The following is an 8,482-nucleotide window of genomic DNA, read 5'->3' as shown; positions in this document are numbered from 1 at the left end:
GTTGTCATCAACAGTTGGGTCATTCCTTGTTGGTGAGCTGCTTTACTTAAATTTCACTGCAATTTTGAAACTGTACATTAATCTACTGTATGACGCACAAAAACAGTTTGGGTGTTTTTATATACTAAAAAGCATTTAAAATGACTATGAGATTGTATGAATACTTTAAAAAGTTCACTTTACCATGTGCCTTATTCAATAAAAGCCATATAAAACCAAAACTAGTTTTTTTCTGATTTAAATCTTTTACAGAAATGCCTCATGTTGTGTAATTAGATCAATATTTTATGCATAAATGTATTGCTGTTTTTTTCATGGTTGTGCTTTACCAACTATTTCTGTCTATAGCTATAAAACAAGCACCCTCAGGCATTTCAAACACCAGATGGAGTTATAAGCATCAACAAATGTAATGAAACTCCACTTGTGACAGGTAATATGCAGTTGAAGAAATATTTCCCTTCTCAAAATAGTTTATGTTGGAGAACACAGGCAATAAAACAAGAGCAGAAATAACCCTAACCCTAACTGCATCAAAGAAAGTAAGTATTGAAACATTTGACCCCGTAGTAGCTAAAAATCAATATACTCATTTTGTACTTTGATCCATTTTTTAAACAGTTTAAAATGTGTTTAATGCCATCATCCTTTAACATTGCTTATATGCCACAATCAAAATGCATTATATTCTTAATATCAACCTTTTTTCTCGTGTTGGCTTGTAGGTAATCGGTTAATTGTGACAACATTTTTACTTTATATTTAAGTTAATGCTGTAAGGCACAATATCATACAAAAGCAATTATACAAGTATAAACATTAAGTTGGTGTATTACTGTAAGATAACCTACAGTGTGCACTTTCATGTTCAACCTCCCTGACCTGAGAAAAATTATATGCTACAGCTTTCTCACCACTAGATGGAGACATAGTATAAGTGAACAGCTGGTTTTGAAGCATGGCTGCCTTCATGACGTTTTATACACATTTCATGTGTTCTGTGATGTTGATAAGGTTGTTAGGTAGCTGTATCTAGACAGTTTACATATTTTTATATTTACCTCATATTATATTAAAATGTGTTATAGTGCATATAGATTCTGTGTCCCAATTAGGAATTTCTAAGTAATGACAACACTGTTGTTGCATCCACATGATGCAAGCATTCTGTGATCCCCCACCCCTCATCCATACAGTTGCTAGTAACCAAGGAGGACACGGAGGATTGAAAAACATGATGGACTCTTCAGAAGAGGTAATCATCTTCACTCAAGCTTCTGCATGCGAAAATCGCCGGACTACACCACTTTCTAAACATACAGTGCCTTGCGAAAGTATTCGGCCCCCTTGAACTTTTCGACCTTTTGCCACATTTCAGGCCTCAAACATAAAGATATAAAACTGTATTTTTTTGTGAAGAATCAACAACAAGTGGGACACAATCATGAAGTGGAACAAAATTTATTGGATATTTCAAACCTTTTAAACAAATAAAAAACTGAAATATTGGGCGTGCAAAATTAATCAGCCCCCTTAAGTTAATACTTTGTAGCGCCACCTTTTGCTGCGATTACAGCTGTAAGTCGCTTGGGGTATGTCTCTATCAGTTTTGCACATCGAGAGACTGACATTTTTGCCCATTCCTCCTTGCAAAACAGCTCGAGCTCAGTGAGGTTGGATGGAGAGCGTTTGTGAACAGCAGTTTTCAGTTCTTTCCACAGATTCTCGATTGGATTCAGGTCTGGACTTTGACTTGGCCATTCTAACACCTGGATATGTTTATTTGTGAACCATTCCATTGTAGATTTTGCTTTATGTTTTGGATCATTGTCTTGTTGGAAGACAAATCTCCGTCCCAGTCTCAGGTCTTTTGCAGACTCCATCAGGTTTTCTTCCAGAATGGTCCTGTATTTGGCTCCATCCATCTTCCCATCAATTTTAACCATCTTCCCTGTCCCTGCTGAAGAAAAGCAGGCCCAAACCATGATGCTTCCACCACCATGTTTGACAGTGGGGATGGTGTGTTCAGGGTGATGAGCTGTGTTGCTTTTACGCCAAACATAACGTTTTGCATTGTTGCCAAAAAGTTCGATTTTGGTTTCATCTGACCACAGCACCTTCTTCCACATGTTTGGTGTGTCTCCCAGGTGGCTTTTGGCAAACTTTAAACGACACTTTTTATGGATATCTTTAAGAAATGGCTTTCTTCTTGCCACTCTTCCATAAAGGCCAGATTTGTGCAGTTATACGACTGATTGTTGTCCTATGGACAGAGTCTCCCACCTCAGCTGTAGATCTCTGCAGTTCATCCAGAGTGATCATGGGCCTCTTGGCTGCATCTCTGATCAGTCTTCTCATTGTATGAGCTGAAAGTTTAGAGGGATGGCCGGGTCTTCGTAGATTTGTAGTGGTCTGATACTCCTTCCATTTCAATATTATCGCTTGCACAGTGCTCCTTGGGATGTTTAAAGCTTGGGAAATCTTTTTGTATCCAAATCCGGCTTTCAACTTCTCCACAACAGTATCTCGGACCTGCCTGGTGTGTTCCTTGTTCTTCATGATGCTCTCTGCGCTTTACACGGACCTCTGAGACTATCACAGAGCAGGTGCATTTATACGGAGACTTGATTACACACAGCTGGATTCTATTTATCATCATTAGTCATTTAGGTCAACATTGGATCATTCAGAGATCCTCACTGAACTTCTGGAGAGAGTTTGCTGCACTGAAAGTAAAGGGGCTGAATAATTTTGCACGCCCACTTTTTCAGTTTTTTATTTGTTAAAAAAGTTTGAAATAGCCAATGAATTTCGTTCCACTTCATAATTGGGACCCACTTGTTGTTGATTCTTCACAAAAAATTACAGTTTTATATCTTTATGTTTGAGGCCTGAAATGTGGCAAAAGGTCGAAACGTTCAAGGGGGCCGAATACTTTCGCAAGGCACTGTAGCCATACTGAGAAATACAGAGAGAGTTTTGTGGAGCTGATAGTCTTAATTAGCTTTGTATCAACTCATTTGGCAATGGCTTGAATGTAACAGACGTTCAATAATATAAAATAGTTGCGCACTATAGCTTTAAAGTCACCATGGAAATGTTAACGTACTGGATGTAAAGCATATATGTGAGACTTTTCTTTGTTTTATGATGACCCCTACTGACATAGTTATGGTGTGTTCTTTTTGTCCACCGAAGTCGATTTACGGGTCGTTTTGCGGAGTTACGAACCGGAAGTTGCAAAAAGAACGCCGTATATACGACTTGTCAAGTCGTCTGAACTCAGAGGACCCCGAGTTCACTTTCAAAGATGGCTACGTCATGCATCACACGTAGTAAACATTGTGGTTTTCTACAATTTTAAGCACTTTTGTCTTTGTTGTAACCAAATGAAGAAGTCGTACACATAGCACTGTATACTTCTATCTATAGGCATGTTGCTACAGTCTTATTATGAGTTAAATACCGACTAATTAGTTATTTTGTAGCTTGTGCAGCTGAAATTGGCTAGAGACGCTCGGTTGCTATATGACAACAATGGCTTTAAGCAGAGTCTTGAGCAGAAAGCAGAGCAGTAGCCTAACGTTAACGTTAATCAAAACGTAATTTTCATGTATCAAACTGTGAAATATATTTGTGTAATATGTCAATAACTGGGTGAATAGAATCCTAAATGTTACTAAAAATGTTACAAAAATCCATCTTTTCTCGCAACAACCCGCGGTTATTCGTTTTTCGACATGGATGTGACGTCACACTCGAGCTACTAGTCGCGATTACAAGACAAAAAGAACGCACCAATATAATGGTAAGTACATACATAAATATACAAAAAAATTACAACTAGTGTTGTTTCTCTAGCATTGAAGCTAAGCCAAACTAATATACTGTATAGTGATACTCATCACCTTGATCTCCTCTCCAAATCATGAAGTTCATGGTCTTTGGACATATCTCTCATTTCAGATTATCATTACCACACCTAAATTCATAGTTCCTATTATTGTTTTAATATATGTGTGTGTGTGTGTGTGTGTGTGTGTGTGTTATATGGCATATATACCGTTTTATTTGTGCGTGTGGGTGTGCGTGCGTGCGTGCGTGTGTGTGTCTTTAGTGTATCTATATGCAAATGACACACTCAAAACTAGTCGGTCAAGTGCAATTTAAATTATTATTATTAATTATTAATAATAATAATTATTATTATTATTATTGTGTTTTTAAATTATCTTTTCATCTGTAAACAGTCTATCTCTTCTCTTAGCAAAACTTATCTCTTCTTGGTTGAAATCAGTTTGCAGCTAAAGCAGCACATTTGTACTGAAAATGATGGAAGGAAAGGCCTCTCCCAGAGCCACAAGGGAGAAGGGGGACAGGGCAGTGACAGATGCCCAGATCAGGACCTTAATCTCCCATGCCAAAAGTCCTGGCACTGGGCCCCGGACCCTGGATGTCCTGTTAACACTCGGCCGGCCGCAGACAAAAGAAGAGAAATCAACAAATCAATGGGCTTTCAGTCCCACTGGGGGAAAGGAGATGGAAGGGGGTGAAGCTGAGCTGGGCTGGGCTGGGCCAGGTCTGCGGGTGTGTATGAAGGGGATGCATGGAGATTAGGTTTGGGCTGAGGGGGAAGGAGGCTGTGTGCTGGGTGGAGGACTCCACCGAGTCCAAGGATTAAGGGGCCGATTCAAACACTCGTTATACGGGGTAGACTTGGAGGTGTGTGTGCATGGATAGAGAGATGGATGATGGGGGTCTAATCTGTCCTGGCCTTGGCCCAGTGCCCTTGTGCGGATTAGATGGGGCCCCCAAGAGCCCAAAGAGCAGGGCTGCTCTCTAGGATTAAGCAGATTCTAACAGGTGTTTTCTTTTGTGGTGCTGAGGGGGGATCTGTCCATCACTCACAGAACAAGCAAATCATGAAGTGACTGCTAATTATGGGGGGTTTTTGTTTAAAAAATTTTTTATTAATTTTTTTTTTTTTTTTTTTTTTTTTTTTTTTTTTTTTTTTTTTTGTTATTGGACTTGTAGACACAACTGGCTGCTTAGTGATGAGTGTGCGGTGGTGTTTTTTCCATATAGCAGGGCCATATCTGCAGGAAATCAGCCAGATGAGGAGAGAAGGAGAAACAACTCAACTAAACTAGTACTAAAATGTGAGCTTACTCACATAGACAAACAATTTTTTTTAGAAGGTGACATCCTGATGCAGCTGATCAGTCGTTGCAGGGCTCCACTGTGAAGGAGATTAGTGTAGCTGCTACTGGAGAGCACTGGAGAACACTTTCACACTGTAGGAGGATAAGAAGAGCTTAGAAGTCACAGAGCTTATTAGCTCTATCTAAAGTATAGATAGATAGATAGATAGATAGATAGATAGATAGATAGATATGACACTCTTAATATACAAAGTATTAACAAATGATATTTGATTAAAATGTATTATTTTACTGATGAAAATTGTTCACAGTGAGTTAACTCTATGGTTGATAAAATAACGCTTTTACAGAATTGCTATTACATGACCATACAGTGTTGTACTGATATAGAAAAGGTCTTTTTTGGAAATCAATACTATACAACTTTATTATCCATCTTAGTGGAAATTTTACTATTTCTCAGCCCTCTAACACACTGATATTAAGAGATGGAACATTAGAGTCGACATTAAGAAACAAAAATAATAACATTAGGCATGAATGTCATAAAAAAAAACTAACTATAAGGTGGTTTTATAAATAAAGTAAATAAAAATTAGACAAATAATATAAGTGGGAATGGACTCTCCATATTTTCAGTTCATGCACCTAACTTAGACTGGTAAGGGAAGGCGTGTATTATGTATGTAATGACAGACAGGAGGGAGGAGTGAAGTGATGGAGCGTGTGAGGAGAGCTAGAAAAGCTCTGCTGCTCTCCTGCTGGGTCTTTAATGAAGTGGAGCGCCTTCCTGGTTTTTCCTCCCAGCTGTTGTCCCTACAAAGCCAACATATTTGGCCTTGGCTCTTTGTCCTGCTTGGACTACCATACCTCCAAATGACCGAGCGAACACGTACAAATAAAGCAAAGCATCTGGTGTCTTGTTCTCTCCAACTGCTCCGGAATGCAAACATCTCTCCATCTGTTGCCTCCCTCACTTTGGGAATGGTGCTTATCATGCTGGACAAAAATGCTATAAAGATTTTGGGGATTGAACCAGCCCCCCCCCCCCAACACACACACACACCCCAAGACATGAATATTGGAATACTGAAATATTGCATAAATGCCTGCCTATACTCCCACTATCCTTCACTCCTCATTATATTGCAAACATCAGGTGCTCAAGCTGAAAATACAGAACAACAAATCAACAATATTTATACCATAGTCTGGGTAAATACTCAATTCTGATTGCCTGCAGGGTGTCCATTAAAAAGTGATATAGGACACCTACTACATTAATGCGCTACATTAAATGAAGAAAAACATCTGAATATCTTATTTCCAACACTGAGTGTAGTCCTTCAGTGCCTCATCCTCTGAACACCACATGATGGCGCTAACACACACGCTGCAAGAAGTGAGTTACACTGCCCCACTGAACTGACTTTGTTTCACAGCGATCATCTCTCATCACGTCTGCTCATCCACTACTTCAGGCTGCGGCCAAAAGTACACATGGCGTATCATTTGTTCGTGAAAGTCTTTATTGATTTAGGGACAATGACATGGCTGAATAGATAGCTTATCTTGTTGGTGAACATACTTTCAAATTATATTTACTGATTGTCAACCGTACACAATGTTATTGACTTTGAATCTTGCTAGCATAATGTTAGCTTTCTGGCACGTAGCGTTAGCTGTCTGAGGTTCTATGAGCTGAGCGAACTACAAATATCTCCCGTTGCCAAGCATGGCAAGTTGTAGTTAAGATCCATTCTATTCACTGGAGCAGTGAACAACATTTGGATTGCAGAAGAACCTTATGGGATGGGAATAATTGTTCCAAGTATTAGTCAAACCCTCAGGTGTTACCAGGGAAACAGAGTTAATGTTTGAAAAAACTTTAGATTTTGATTGTAAAACGCATTCAAATATAAATAAATGGTCCAAATTGTATTTGGCAAGTGACCATGATATAAGCGGGTTCATGCCATTCAAGGTGTCCTTCATCAGGTAAAAAGTCTGCACATACTTTAGCACTAAATCACAAGTTATCAAGTTGCAAGTTTTAAGTTGTAGTCAGTACAGCAGATTTTGTTTAGGAATTGTTTTTTCTCTGTGTTGCTGTTCTCAAAGTCCCTTCGCCAGCTTCATGCTGAAAATGCCAGATTTTGAAGAAGATTTGGATTGTGCATAAAGACAGGCCTGCTTGGTTCTTTCGGGTAATGATTGTAAAGATTTACAAAGAATATGTTTAAGGTATTAACTATCTAACTGGGACATTTTGGGACTGATTGGCAGAATTGCTATGGATGAAGTACACACAGCGATCACGTTACACTGGTAAGAGCAAATTCCCTTTAACAATGTACCCAGCTAATTTAAATAGCTCACATTGCTGTATTGTGTGAACAGTTACCTTCATTCAATATTGTACAGTATGTGACGTTTTCTTTTGTGGGATGCAAATGTTCCACCAAAACAAGTTCCTTTCCAAGACGATTATGATTGGTTTAAAGAAATGAAAACAAACAAAAGCGTTTTTAATTTTCTTATCATAGAATGTATGTGTGGTGCAGCTAGACCTTACTCCACAGCGCTGTGGAGATAGGTCTGGCAATGCGAGACTACCATGGTAACAACAGGTGCTGTCAGTTTAGGGAAAATAGACATGCCATATCAGAGGGTTTTTAATAGTTAATTTACATGACTCTATGATTAATTGTTCTGTGAATGCCATGTTATCTACACTGTAAACTCAGATTTAGTTGTAATTAAACTTTTAGTGGTCACTACGTGTTCTTTCATGTTTTGTTGAAAAACATTGCTAAATCATATTAGTTGTTTGTAATAATCAGCTTAAGTATGCAGTGCACAGATCATATTAAGCAGATAACTAAGGATGTTAAATTGGCAGTATGGGGTTCTACCTGAAGCGATACAAAGGCTCATGGGAAAAACATATATGTTCTGAAAGTGTTCTGTCCTAGTTAAAGTGTGTTTTAATAATGTTCTGTTAATGTTTTGGGTGTGCATTTATGTTATCTATTATATTATTTATGTTATGTTTAGTGTTCATGTTTATCTACATTTATTGTTGTACCATGATGAGACCGAACGATTTTTTGCATGCGAAAGTCGTTGGACACATCGGTTTCTGGACAAAGCCATACTGAGAAATACAGAGAGAGTTTTGTGGAGCTGATAGTCTTAATTAGCTCTGTAGCAACTCATTTGGCAATGGCTTAAAAGTAATGGATGCTCATTACTGAAATATAAAAAGTTACACACTAAAGCTTTAACTTAACATTTTAGCATTTAGCATAACTTACAAT

This window comes from Perca fluviatilis, chromosome 8 (genome assembly GCF_010015445.1).
Source record: "Perca fluviatilis chromosome 8, GENO_Pfluv_1.0, whole genome shotgun sequence".
Classification (NCBI taxonomy): domain Eukaryota; kingdom Metazoa; phylum Chordata; class Actinopteri; order Perciformes; family Percidae; genus Perca; species Perca fluviatilis.
Note: the sequence above shows the minus strand (reverse complement) of the source record.